General features: G+C 42.2%; 1 pseudogene across 1 annotated transcript; it reads right to left on the bottom strand.

The window, feature by feature from the left end:
- Positions 1-2,294: 2,294 nt before the first annotated feature.
- LOC112624939 lies at positions 2,295-4,693 on the bottom strand (annotated as a pseudogene). The gene has a single exon (XR_003119491.1). The product of XR_003119491.1 is annotated as a heat shock protein HSP 90-alpha pseudogene (transcript).
- Between the last annotated feature and the right edge of the window lie 7,894 nt (positions 4,694-12,587).

The following is a 12,587-nucleotide window of genomic DNA, read 5'->3' as shown; positions in this document are numbered from 1 at the left end:
TATCACTTTTCCTCCCTTAAGTTTGCAAATTCATATTCATCCTTCAGATCTAGTTCACAGGTCACTTTGCCAAGTGCTTGAAGTGCCTAAGTATTTTGTTTTGTCAGAGAGATTTTTTCTACATTTTAAAAGAACAACCACTAATTATTTCTTATATTAGTTGCAAGATAATTTATTTTAAAATGCCTTAGCCTTCTACATGTGTAAATTAAATTTAATTCATATTCTAGAAATTACTAGTTTGCGTTTGAAGTATGTTCACAGAGACTTCCCACTCTAGATATATCTATGGCAAGTAGGCCAAGTCTCATCTAGATACACAGCAGAAGGTTTGTTAATTAGCACAAAGAACACTAGAAATAGTTCTCCTTTTTTCTTGATAAAATAAATAGTGCTCAATATATATAATTGTCTGAAAAAATTTCATGGAACCTGACATTCCTGTGTGAGCAGAATCTGGAAACCTAGCAGGATCACACCTATAATGTTGCATCCAAGTTCTTTGTAGCTATTGGGTCTTTTTGCCCTACTCTTAGGCAGGATTGCTCTGTCTAATCTAACTCAGAGGTTAGTGGATCCCAACATTAGAATGTAATTGTACTTTTCCTACAATAACCTTTTGTGTGAAATGCTTGTCAGGGTGTTTACAGTAGAGCACAGGAGATCATTATATTAAAAAATACATAGGTTGCATGACTGTGTTGAGACATTTATGCTTCTAAATGTTCGAATTTGTGGTAGACTTAGTCTGCAACTGCCTTTATTATAACTTTTTACCTAATTTAAGAGGTTCCAACCAGCCTGTCATTGCTGAAAGCAACAAATGTTTACAAAGAACCCCACAGATGCTGACCACATTGGCTTCTGTGAGTCTGACATGGTGTGATGATGTAATTATGCACCAAGGTCAGCTCTGCCCATGAGGATTGTGAGCTCTCAGATGAGCCTTCTTCTTATCTGTGCTCATGGAGGTGGACACATTGGTGGGCTGACTCAGCTGATGTTTGTTATGTGGATGAACAAATGAAATATAAGACCTTTAACATTAGAGACAGCTAAAGGCAATGCAACCTAAAAGATTTAAAGATAATACAATTGGTAGAGTGATGGTTTAACCACTTGTGCTGCCTGGGATTTAGGAATTTCCCCAGGATACAAGAGACTCAAACACCAGGACAGGGCCAGGCAAACATGGACAGCTGGTCACCCTGACAGGCCTTCTTTTCCCTTACTTAAATAATTACTCACGTTAAAAAAATTTAAAGCATAAACAAGGTTGACAACATTTTGTAATCTTTCTCAATCAAAACTCTTAATTGTTTACCTATAGAAGGAAAGTTTCTCAACATAATAAAGGCCATTTATGGGAAACCTACAGCTAATATCATAATCAACAGGGAAGAACTGAACTCTTTTGCACTAAAATCTGGTACAAGAGAGGGCTGCCCACTCTCACCACATGCCTTCTACATAGTACTAGAAGCACCAGCAAAAGCAATCAAAAGGGAAAAAGAAATAAAAGACATCCAAACTGAAAAGGAAGATGTAACATCATCTCTGATTGCAGATGGCATGATTCTATGAGAGGAAAACCCCAAAGATTCCAGAAAAAAACTTGAGAACAAATACCTGAATTCAGTAAAGTTGCAGAATACAAAATTAACATATAAATATCAGTAGCATTTCTTTTTTATTTTTTTCTTTTTGACTTATTTGTATTTGTTACAACTTTGAGCAGAATGTGACTCAGGCACTACACTTCCATCCACGAGACTGGCTCTGGGTTATTTTTAAACAACTTTATGATATGCTCAGGTTGGCTTATAACTTTGCTCCTCCAAACAATACTTTTCTTTGGAAAACAAGCCCCAGGGAGAGTTCCTTCCATCAAGTGGCTTCAGTTTAAGCTGTTTCTGGGGGACTAGTACATGCAGAATTGGCAACTACAGGGGATGAAAAGTTCAAAAAGTAGATGCTACAAGATGTAACAAATATTTTTCTTCTAAACATCAAGGTATAGCTCAGGAACACTTCGATAACAAGATTTGGTCTACTAAGGAATCTGGCTTGATAGCTAAACACTTTAGACCACAAAGTTAACATCATGTTACATACATCTTACAACACATCTGTTAAAATCACACATCTGTTACAACACATCTGTGTAAATGACGAGTTGATGGGTGCAGCACACCAACATGGCACAAGTATACATATGTAACAAACCTGCACGTTATGCACATGTACCCTACAACTTAAAGTATAATAATAGTAAATAAATTTAAAAAAAAATAAGCCAATGTGAAACTAAGAAAGCATTGCTAGCTCTGCTTTAGTGCCTAAGGTATCACAGCATCACTTAGAAGTAGACAGAAATCTTATATTCCCCTTGAAGTAGTTGTTGTCATGCCATACGGACTATTTAATGTTAACAAAAATAAAGAAAAACATCCTTGAAAGTATATTCTCAGAGGAACTGTAGAGTATCGAACAGGGAAGTCATCCATCAGCTGGAGGTTGTTCTGCTTTTCCATGCGTGCTGTGTCGTCATCTCCTTCGAGGGGCGGCGTTTCTTCAGTTGCAGCAGCACTGGTATCATCAGCAATAGGGTCATCTTCATCAATACCAGACCAAGTTTGTTCATCCTGTAGATCCTGTTAGCCTGTGTCTGGGGATCTTCCAGACTGAAGTCGGAAGATAAGAGCGCAGTTTCATAAAGCAAGATGACCAGATCCTTCACAGACTTGTTGTTCTTATCAGCCTCTGCCTTTTGCCTTAAGGTCTCAATAAAGGAATGGTCGGGGTTTATCTCCAGGTGTTTCTTTGCTGCCATGTAACCCATTGTTGAGTGGTCTCTTAGGGTTTGAGCTTTCATGATTCTCTCCATGTTTGCTGTCCAGCCATATGTGCTTGTGACAACATGGAGACGTCACCAATAACTTTGACACAACTACCTTTTCAACTCTTTTCTCCAATATGTCTTTCCCGATTTTGCAGAGGTTCTCAAACTTTGTTTGTTTTTTACTTCTTCCTGTTTCTTTTTCTCTTCTTCATCCTCTGGAAGTTCCAAGCCCTCTTTGGTGACTGACACTAAAGCCTTGCCCTCAAATTCCTTCAGATGCTGGACACAGTACTCATCATTCATCTTGGTCATATAGATCACTTCCAAACCATGTTTACAAAGACATTCTACAAAGGCTGAATTAGCTATGTGGTCCTTGGTCTCACCTGTGATATAATAGATATGGTTCTGGTTTTCCTTCATTCTGGTGCAGTAGTCCTGGAGAGAAACCATCTCATCGCCAGAGGCAGATGTGTAGTATCTTAGCAGCTCTGAAAACTTCTTCTGATTTTGAGAGTCTCCGTGTATTCCAAGCTTTATGTTTTTAGATAACTGCTCATTGAACTTCTTGTAGCTCTCTTTATCGTCTGCCAGTTCAGTAAAGAGTTCTAAGCATTTTTTGACAAATTCTTCCTGGTAACTTTCAGATTTTTGCTTCATTGCAACATCTCACAGGAAATATTTAGAAGGAGATCCTCCGAGTCTACCACCCCTCTGATGAAGTTCAGATATTCAGGAATTAGCTCCTCACAGTTATCCATGATGAGAACTCTGCATGCATACAAATTGATGTTGTTCTTTTTCTTTCAGTTTCCAACAGCTCAAAAGGAGCACGTCGTGGGACAAATAGAAGGGCTCTGAATTCCAACTGTCCTTCAACTGAAAAATACTTCACTGCCAAGTAATCTTCCCAGTCATTGGTCAAGCTCTGGTAGAATTCTCTGTATTCCTAATTAGTAATGTCGTCAGGATATCTGATCCAGATAGACTTTGTTTTGTTGAGTTCTTCTTGATCGATGTACTTTTCCTTAATCTTCTTCTTCTTGTCACCATCCTTCTTTTCTTCTTCTCCTTCATCAGAACCAGCATCTTCAATTTCAGGTTTGTCTTTGGACTCTTTCTCTTCTTTTCCTTTTTCTTCTTCTTTATCTTCCTTTTCTTCAGCCTCATCATCGCTGACTTCTTTATCATGTTTCTTCTCCACAAAAAGAGTGATGGGATATCCAACAAACTGAGAATGTTTTTTCACAATCTCCTTTATTCTTCGTTCGTCCAAGTACTCAGTTGGTCTTCTTTTAGTTGTAGGATAACCTTTGTTCCATGACCCATAGGTTCACCTGTGTCTGTCCTCACTGCTGAGGACTCCGAGCCGTACTGCTCATCATCGTTATGTTTGGTGATCACTGTTACTTTCTCAGAAACCAAATAAGCAGAATAAAAATGAGCACTGAACAGGCCAATCTTAGAGATACATGGAGCAGCCTGCAAAGCTTCCATGAACAGTTTGGTCCCAGACTTGGTGATATTTCCAAAGTTATTGGTCAAGTCAGTATTGGTCATTCCAGTTCCAGTATCCACAATAGTAAGTCTTCGATCTTGTTTGTTTGGTATAAGGTTGATATGCAGCTGTTTCCCAGAGTCTAATTTACTGGGATCCGTCAAGCTCTCACTCCGGATTTTGTCCAATGCATCTGATAAATTTGAAATGAGCTCGCTCAGAAAGATCTCTTTGTCCGAGTGGAAAGTATTGACGATCAATGACATCAGATGGGCAATTTCTGCCTGAAAGGCGAACGTCTCAACCTCCTCCTCCGCTGTCGGTTGGTCTTGGGTCTGCGTTCTCTCAGGCATCTTGGCTAAGGGACAGCACGAGCTCCACAGTGCAGCAGCACCAGGACGCTGAAGCAACTCTAAATATCAATAGCATTTCCATATACAAATAACAACTTAGCTGAAAAAGAAATCAAGAAAACAATTACATTTATGATAACACTAAAAACAAAATGTTGGAATCAATTTAACCAAGGAGGTAAAAACCTGTAGGCTAAAAAATACAAAACATTAATAACATAGATTGAAGAAGATACAAATAAATGGAGAGATATCTAATGTTTATTTCTCAGAATAATTGATATTGTTAAAATGTTTATACTGCCCAAAGCAATATGGATTAATGCAATCCTTATCGAAATCTCAATGGTATTCCTCACAGAAATAGCAAAAACAACCTTGAAATTTATACAGAACCACAAAAATCCCTGAATAGCCAAAGCAATACTGAGAAAGAAAGGCAGTTATCACACAACCCTATTTAAAAGTATATTACTAAGCTATAGCAATCAAAGCAATATGATATTAGTGTTAAAACAGACACATAGGCCAATGGAACAGAATACAGAGCTGATAAATAAATCCAAACACATATAGTCAGCTAATTTTTGACAGGAGCACCAAGAGGACACAATGAGGGAAGAAGAGGTGTTTCAAAATATGGTGCTGGAAAGCCGGGCACGGTGGCTCAAGCCTGTAATCCCAGCACTTTGGGAGGCTGAGGTAGGCAGATCAAAAGGTCAGGAGTTCCAGACCAACCTGGCCAACTAATGAAACCCAGTCTCTACTAAAAAAAAATACAAAAATTAGCCGTGCATGGTGGCAGGCACCTGTAGTTCCAGCTAATTGGGAGGCTGAGGCAGGAGAACTACTTGAACCCAGGAGTCAGAGGTTTCAGTGAGCTGACATTGTGCCACTGCTCTCCAGCCTGGGCGACACAGCGAGACTCTGTCTCCAAAAAAAAAAAAAAAAAAAAGGTGTTGGAAAAACTGTATTTCCACATGGAAATGAATAAAACTGGATGCTTATTTTACTCCACTCACAAAAATCAACTCAAAATGAGTATCAGACCTAAACGGAAGACCAGAAATTATAAAACTCCTAGAAGAGAATGCAGGGGAAAGTGGCAATGATTTTTTTGTACATCTCACTTAAAGCCCAGGCTACAACAGCAAAAACAAACAAATGGGCTGCATCAAACTAAAACTGTTCTTCACAGCAAAGGAAGCAATCAACAAAGCCAAGAGGCAAACGACAGAGGTGTAGAAGATATTTGCAAACTGCATATCTGATAACGTGTTAATATCCTAAATTTTAAAAATAACTCTTACAACCCAATAGCAGAAAAACAAATAACATGATTAAAAATTGGGCAAAAACTGGGTTCTCTAGAGACATAAAAACAGTCAACAGGTATATGAAAAGGGGGTCAATATCATTAATCATCAGGAAAATGAAAATTAAAACCACAATGAGATACCACCTCACACCCGTAAGCATGGTTGTTATCAAAAAGGCAAGAGCTAATGAGTGCTGGCAAGAGTGTGGAGAAAAGGAAGCCTGGCAGAGTTTTGGTGGGAATGTAGATTGATGCAGCTCCTATGGAAAGCACTGTGGAGGTTACCATACCATCCAGCAATCCCTCTTCTGAGTCTCCAGGCAAAGGAGATGAGCTCACCCTCCTGTAAAGATACCTGCACTTCCATCTTCATTGCAGCATCATTTGCAACAGTCGAGACACAGAAACAACCTAAGTGTGTGTTGATGGACCAATGGGTAAAGAAAATGTGGCCGGTGTGTACAATGGAATAACATTTGGCCCAAAAAAAAGAGATCATGCCATTTCCCACAACATGGATGGAACTGGAGGACATGCTGCTAAAGGAAATAAGCCAGACACAGGAGGAAAATACTGTGTGGTCTCAGTTATATGTGAAATCCATGAAACAATGAATCAAAAAGGTCAAATATGCAGAGAGAGAGACAATAAAACCATGATTACCAGCATGAGAAGTTGAAGAGAAAGGAAATGGGGAGATGTAGGTCTAAGGACACGAAGTGGCAGATACGGAGGATGAACCGATGTGTCAGATGAACGAGGGTAGAGTTCCAGTGGACAACGTGAGGATTGCAGTTAATACAGTTGCATGGTATTTGGGATTTTTGTCAAGTAGATTTTAGCTGCTTTTGTTACACACAAAAGTAACTGTGAGATGGTAGATATGTTAATTTGCTTCACCAAAGTAACCATTTTACTACTGTATGTATCATGTAATATCATGTCTCAAACCTCAAATATACTCAATAAAATTTACTAAAAACAAGAAAAAATATAAACAAGGTAAGAGAAACGTGGCTAGTGATTGGTATACACAACTTCTTTCAAAAAATCTTGGAAGATAAATAGCAACAAATGTTCTGAATGTTACAAAACATTGCTTTAATTTACAGCACCACAAATGCCCTAAATTACGAAAATGCTTTTACCTTTTATTCCTCTTGCATTAGAAGATGTTATAGATGGTAGTAATAATAAGACTGTCTTGCTTTTCTAAAGCTCTTTAGAGTTTTTAAGGCACTTTCAAAAATTGTGATTTCGCCTTCACAATAAGCCTTTAAGGTAGGTCTTGCAGACAGTACATCGTCATGACAGTGCAGACTTACCTAAGAACTGGGAAATACAGGAAGTGCAACTGCTGTGAGAGAGTAAAACCAAATTGCTAAGTTATAAAAAGACACAATGTCTCCTAGGCCCAAAGTATCAGGTTCCTAACTATAGATTAACCATTGATAATAATATGTGTGTTAGGCAACAAAGAAAACCCAGAATTTCAACTGACAGTGGCCTAAACAATAAAGCCGTGTAATGGTCTCTCAGGGCAAGCTGTTCAGACCTTCCAGGGCTAAGGGTGGCTCAGCAACGCCACCAAAACCCAGGTTCCCTCTCAGTTTCTACTCTGTCGTCTTAAGTGTGTTGGCTTGATTTCTTGCACCCAAAAATGGTGGCACTGCTGCAAGCCCAGTCTCATGTCTCCAGTAAAGGCAGGAAGAAGGGAGAAGGAATGGCCCCAGCTGTCCCTTTTATCAGGAAAGCAGAGGTTTCCCTTGAAGGGTCCAGCAATCTTCCATTGGTCTATTATTGACCAGAACTACCAAAAAGCCATCCCCAGCTTCAAGAGGGACGAGAAAGCAGGCATTAGCTCTCTACTGGGAGGAGACAAGGAACGATAGGGTTGGCATTGGGCATTGTCTCAGCTAGCCGAGAGTGTCTGTGGCAGCTTGTAAGGAGAAGGTGGACAAGCAGAGCACACAGCTCCGAGAAGGCCACACCCCACCGTGTGTGCTCTGCTGTGGGCAGTGAGGGGCTGGAGGATGGGGCATTCTGCTCAGGGTGAGAATCTGGCCAGGGGATCTGGTGAACCGTCCCCCAGGAATACCCACTTCTCTTTGCTCTCATTCCACACACACCAAAAAGCCTTTTTGGTTCAAGTTCAAGCTTCTCAGGAAACTTGAGACAATGAAGTAGACGTCTATGTAAGAATAAGCTAAAATTTTGAAAATAAATCAATCATCAGCTTAGCTTATCCATCCTGTGAATTTAGTTTTGGGAAGTCCAATTTTTTACTGTGATTTTTTAAAATCATGTATTTGCCTGCTGCTATTGTCTGATTTCTGGGCTTGCAAAACTGAGGACCAAATCATGAACCATGTTGTATTTGCCAAGAAAATGAGCTTGCTCAACTTACGTGGGTTAGGATACACAGGACTCCATTCCACATTTGAGTTCTACCAAGCATCTCTTTCACTAGCTGGCCTGTCTCTTCCAAATTTTAACAGAAATAATTATTCCCATTTTGCCAATGAGAAAACGGGTTCAAAAAAGTTTAATTCTCATTTCACATATTCAGTGAGGTATACAGGACATGAACACAGGTCCTCCACATCTCCAGGAAAATACCCACCTTAAAATTCCAAGAGAACTCTTTTGGGTCTCCATTTTCCCTCTTTAGCTCTGACAGGAGCTGAAGTATCCTTTAGCCTCCAAGTATAATGAGTGTGGAAGGACTAGAGTGTACAGCATTGGGAGAGGATCGGTGCAAATAACATTGCAATACTGAGAAAGATGACCTGTGCCACTTAAAAACCATCCCAGGGAGGCGATGGTAACCCCACAGCATGCAGGGAACAAGCAGAGAACCCACAGCCATTGTATTTGAACCAAAGAGGGGACCTCCAGGCTGGTTATCTTCAACTCCAGGCTGGTTACCTTCATCTGCAGGCTGGTTAGGTTCACCTCCAGGCTGGTTAGCTTCATCTCCAGGCTGCTTAGCTTCACCTCCAGGCTGGTTATCTTCACCTCCAGGCTGGTTAGCCTCACCTCCAGGCTGGTTAGCTTCATCTCCAGGCTGCTTAACTTCACCTCCAGGCTGGTTAGCTTCACCTCCAGGCTGGTTAGCTTCATCTCCAGGCTGCTTAACTTCACCTCCAGGCTGGTTAGCTTCACCTCCAGGCTGGTTAGCTTCACCTCCAGGCTAGTTAGCTTCACATGCAGGCTGCTTATCTTCACCTCCAGGCTGGTTAGCCTCTTGGTCACTTAAGGTTTTATGTATGGAGGCTTCTCTGGCATCAACATAATAATACTCTAAATGACCAGTAATACACATAAATATATGCAGTGTTACATTTTATATTTTGTTATATTCTATTTAGAATTAAAATTCCACAGAGTCTGTTTACTACATCAAGTGTTGTCATGGAGGCTATTCAGGTGTCGATACACATTTCAGGATACTGAACTTCTAAGGCTGTTACTAGAGCAGAAAGAGGATTTTCACAAATCAGAAAAGTGCTAAAGTTTTAGTTCTGAATATTTGTCTTAGCTATAATAATGCAATTTTTACTATCCAAAGGCATGCACCTGTTGGAGCAGGTCTTGATTATTAGAGTCAGATTCAGCCCTGCATTCCCCTTGCATGGAGATAATCGCATTTCTACAAGTCATTCATTGACTTCACAGATATTTATTAAGCATCTACTGTGTGCCAGGCATGATTCTGGTCACTAAGAACCCCATGGTGAAGATGGGAGACCAGGCTACAGCTTTCATGGAGCTTTTGTGTGGTGGAGACGATACACAAATCAGTAGATAAACAGGGGAAGTTCAGCAGTCATATGTACTAAGGAAGATGACAACGATTGCATGTGGGAGAGACTCTTCAAAAGTGGACCCCATGGAGAACTTTCAGAGGAAGCAACACGAAAGGTGAGACTGGCAAGAGTCAGTCACGCAAAAAACCTGTGGGAAGACACTCCTGGAAGCTGTGGTTACAACCTTGCAGCATGGAAATCTGTCCGTCAGTGTTTGCAACAGGGTTTGCATCACAATATATATATATATTTTTTAAAGAACAAGAAAACAAAATACTTGTTTATGTGCTGGTCTGGACTGTGTCGCTCTGTGGTACCAGCAGGGCACAAGCCTCTGGCGTAGGTCTTACGATTTTATGCAGGAGGAGTGTTGCATCTCAGATAAATTATCCCTCACTTACACACAGCACTGGAGAGCTAATAAAGACCTTTTACATTCATAATTACATTGTTTGGTGGAGATCAATTTTAGCAATAGGCCTCAGATAATCATATCACAAATGAAAGAAAGCCCAGTTCAAATAAATTGAAATTATGTAATTATGCAAGAATCTGGGAGTTTCTTATTTCAGGCAGAGGTGAATTCAGAGGCTAACTAATAGCTACATAGTCTCTGTCTCTCTATTTCTTTCCTTGATTTTCTCTCGACTGCTTTACTCTCGATGATGCTCTCCCTGTGTGGAAACAAGCACGATCTCCAGTACTCCAGGCCGTGAACCCCCCGCTCTGTGCACACCTCGCTTAGGGACGGGCAGAAGCACCTGCACGGTGAGGCCCTCGTGAATCGGGCCTGGGTCACCTGTCCATCGCCACTCTGGTGGCCAGGGGCCACGTGGAACTCCGGCTGGCCAGGACTGGAGCCCGGACCACAGGGGTAAAAGTGAGATGCTTGATCCTCGAAGGAAAGGAAGGGGTGCTGGGCAGGCAATGGAATGGCATCCACCAGGAAACCACACTCACTTCCACATGTGAGGTTAAAAGGCTGGCTCAGCGTTACACAGAAAACCTGGATCTCAAATCCTAAAACACAGAGTTCTTCCTCCTCCTGTGGAATTACTGCTTCTACATAAAACACAGTATGAAGCCCCAAGATGACTCAGTTAAAGAGAGTGGAGGAAGCGCCTGGCGAGTCGTGTTTGAAAGGAGAACCTGCTTCACCCAAGCTGTGTGACTGGTGGAGTCGGCAGCCCTGTCCTGCCCTCCAGGCTTGTAAAGACACACCGGCCACTGGCTTCACACAGCCTTTGTTTTGTCTCGTAAGCATGGGTAGAGTTTTCCCGACCTGTGGAGGGTGGCATCGTGTTTGTGAGCGTGGGTAGAGCCCAGTGAGGAGGTGAAGGCCGGGACACCCTATGCCGAGTGGGAGGCTGGGGTGTGATGGGGTGAAAAGAGCTGGGTCCTCTCGTTCCTCCTGATGGGTGCACACCCTCCTGGCGTCGTCAGCTTTCCTTACTTTTACACAAAGACGCGTTCACCTGCCAGATCTAGACCGGAGTCTCGAGGTAACTTTAGGACAATGGGCAGGAGGAAGCAGCCCCAGATGTTTTGTGAAAGTGGCCAGCACAGCTGGGGGCGGCGGCTCAGGCCTGTAATCCCAGCATTTTGGGAGGGTGAGGGGGGCGGATCACCTGAGGTCGAGAGTTTTAAACCAGCCGGACCAACAAGGAGAAACCCCGTCTCTACCAAAAACACAAAAAATCAGCCGGGCGCGGTGGCGGCGCCTGTGGTCCCAGCTACTCGGGAAACTGAGGCAGGAGAATGGCGGGAACCCGGGGGGCGGAGCTTGCAGTGAGCTGAGATCCGGCCACTCACTCCAGCCTGGGGGACAGGGCGTGACTCTCTCTCTCAAAAAAAAAAAAAAAAAAAAAAAAGGAAAAAAGAAAAAGAAAAAGGAAAAAAAGACACAGCCGTCTACTGGCTGAAATATCAGTGTTGCCTACAGCAGATAAATACGGTAATTCATGTGTGCAAGAGAATCGGAGCCAATGTATGCTCATCCGTAACTTTAACTTTTTTCTCTAGTTATTAAATATGTTACATTTTAAGGACTACAGAAAACAAAAACAAAAAGTCAACTCCAAAGGATTTTGGAATTTGTTTCTACCACCCACCCGTTAGCGCGGATGTTTGCTTCCCTCTTTGTTAAGAGTGTTAATCTCGAGCGCAAGGGCTCGGCAGCCAACCCCAAAGTCCTCTCCACGTTCCTCCACGGAGGCTCCGAGGGCAGGTGGAACGGACACAGGCAGCCAGCCCTCCTAAACCGCGGCTTCTGTGGAGGAGGTAGCTCCTCACTCGGGATGAAGACTTGGCTGGGTTTGAGGGCACCTCTTCTAGACCCAGGGGCACTGTGTGCTTTCAGCAAGGTAGATGAAAATACATCTTTTCTCCAGAAAACAAGATTAAGAACATATTTAGGCTTGCACAGGATACAGCTCACTGCCCAAAGCCTTACTGGATCCTGAAAAATATTTTACTAACTTGTACATCTATTCCAGGAGGCTTCTCCGCGCCTAAACTTTTCTTTTTCCTGTCTCGAACTTGGTGTGGCAAATGCTCCTCCCTCATTGCTGACCTTCAGAATCATTCTAAGGCAGCGAGTGTTGATGTGAAAACCGGGTGCAAACCCAGGCCGGTGCCCTGCCAGCCCTCTGGCCCCTGAACCACCGGCTTCACTCTGAGGACCCGGAGTTGTGACTTGTGGCCTTGCAGGGTCCAGGCGAAGATCTTGCATCCTGAGTGGACGGAAATGGCCGGATCTAACATTTTC

This window comes from Theropithecus gelada, chromosome 5 (assembly GCF_003255815.1).
Source record: "Theropithecus gelada isolate Dixy chromosome 5, Tgel_1.0, whole genome shotgun sequence".
In the NCBI taxonomy this organism is placed as follows: domain Eukaryota; kingdom Metazoa; phylum Chordata; class Mammalia; order Primates; family Cercopithecidae; genus Theropithecus; species Theropithecus gelada.
Note: the sequence above shows the minus strand (reverse complement) of the source record. Positions and strands in the feature narration are given on the sequence as shown.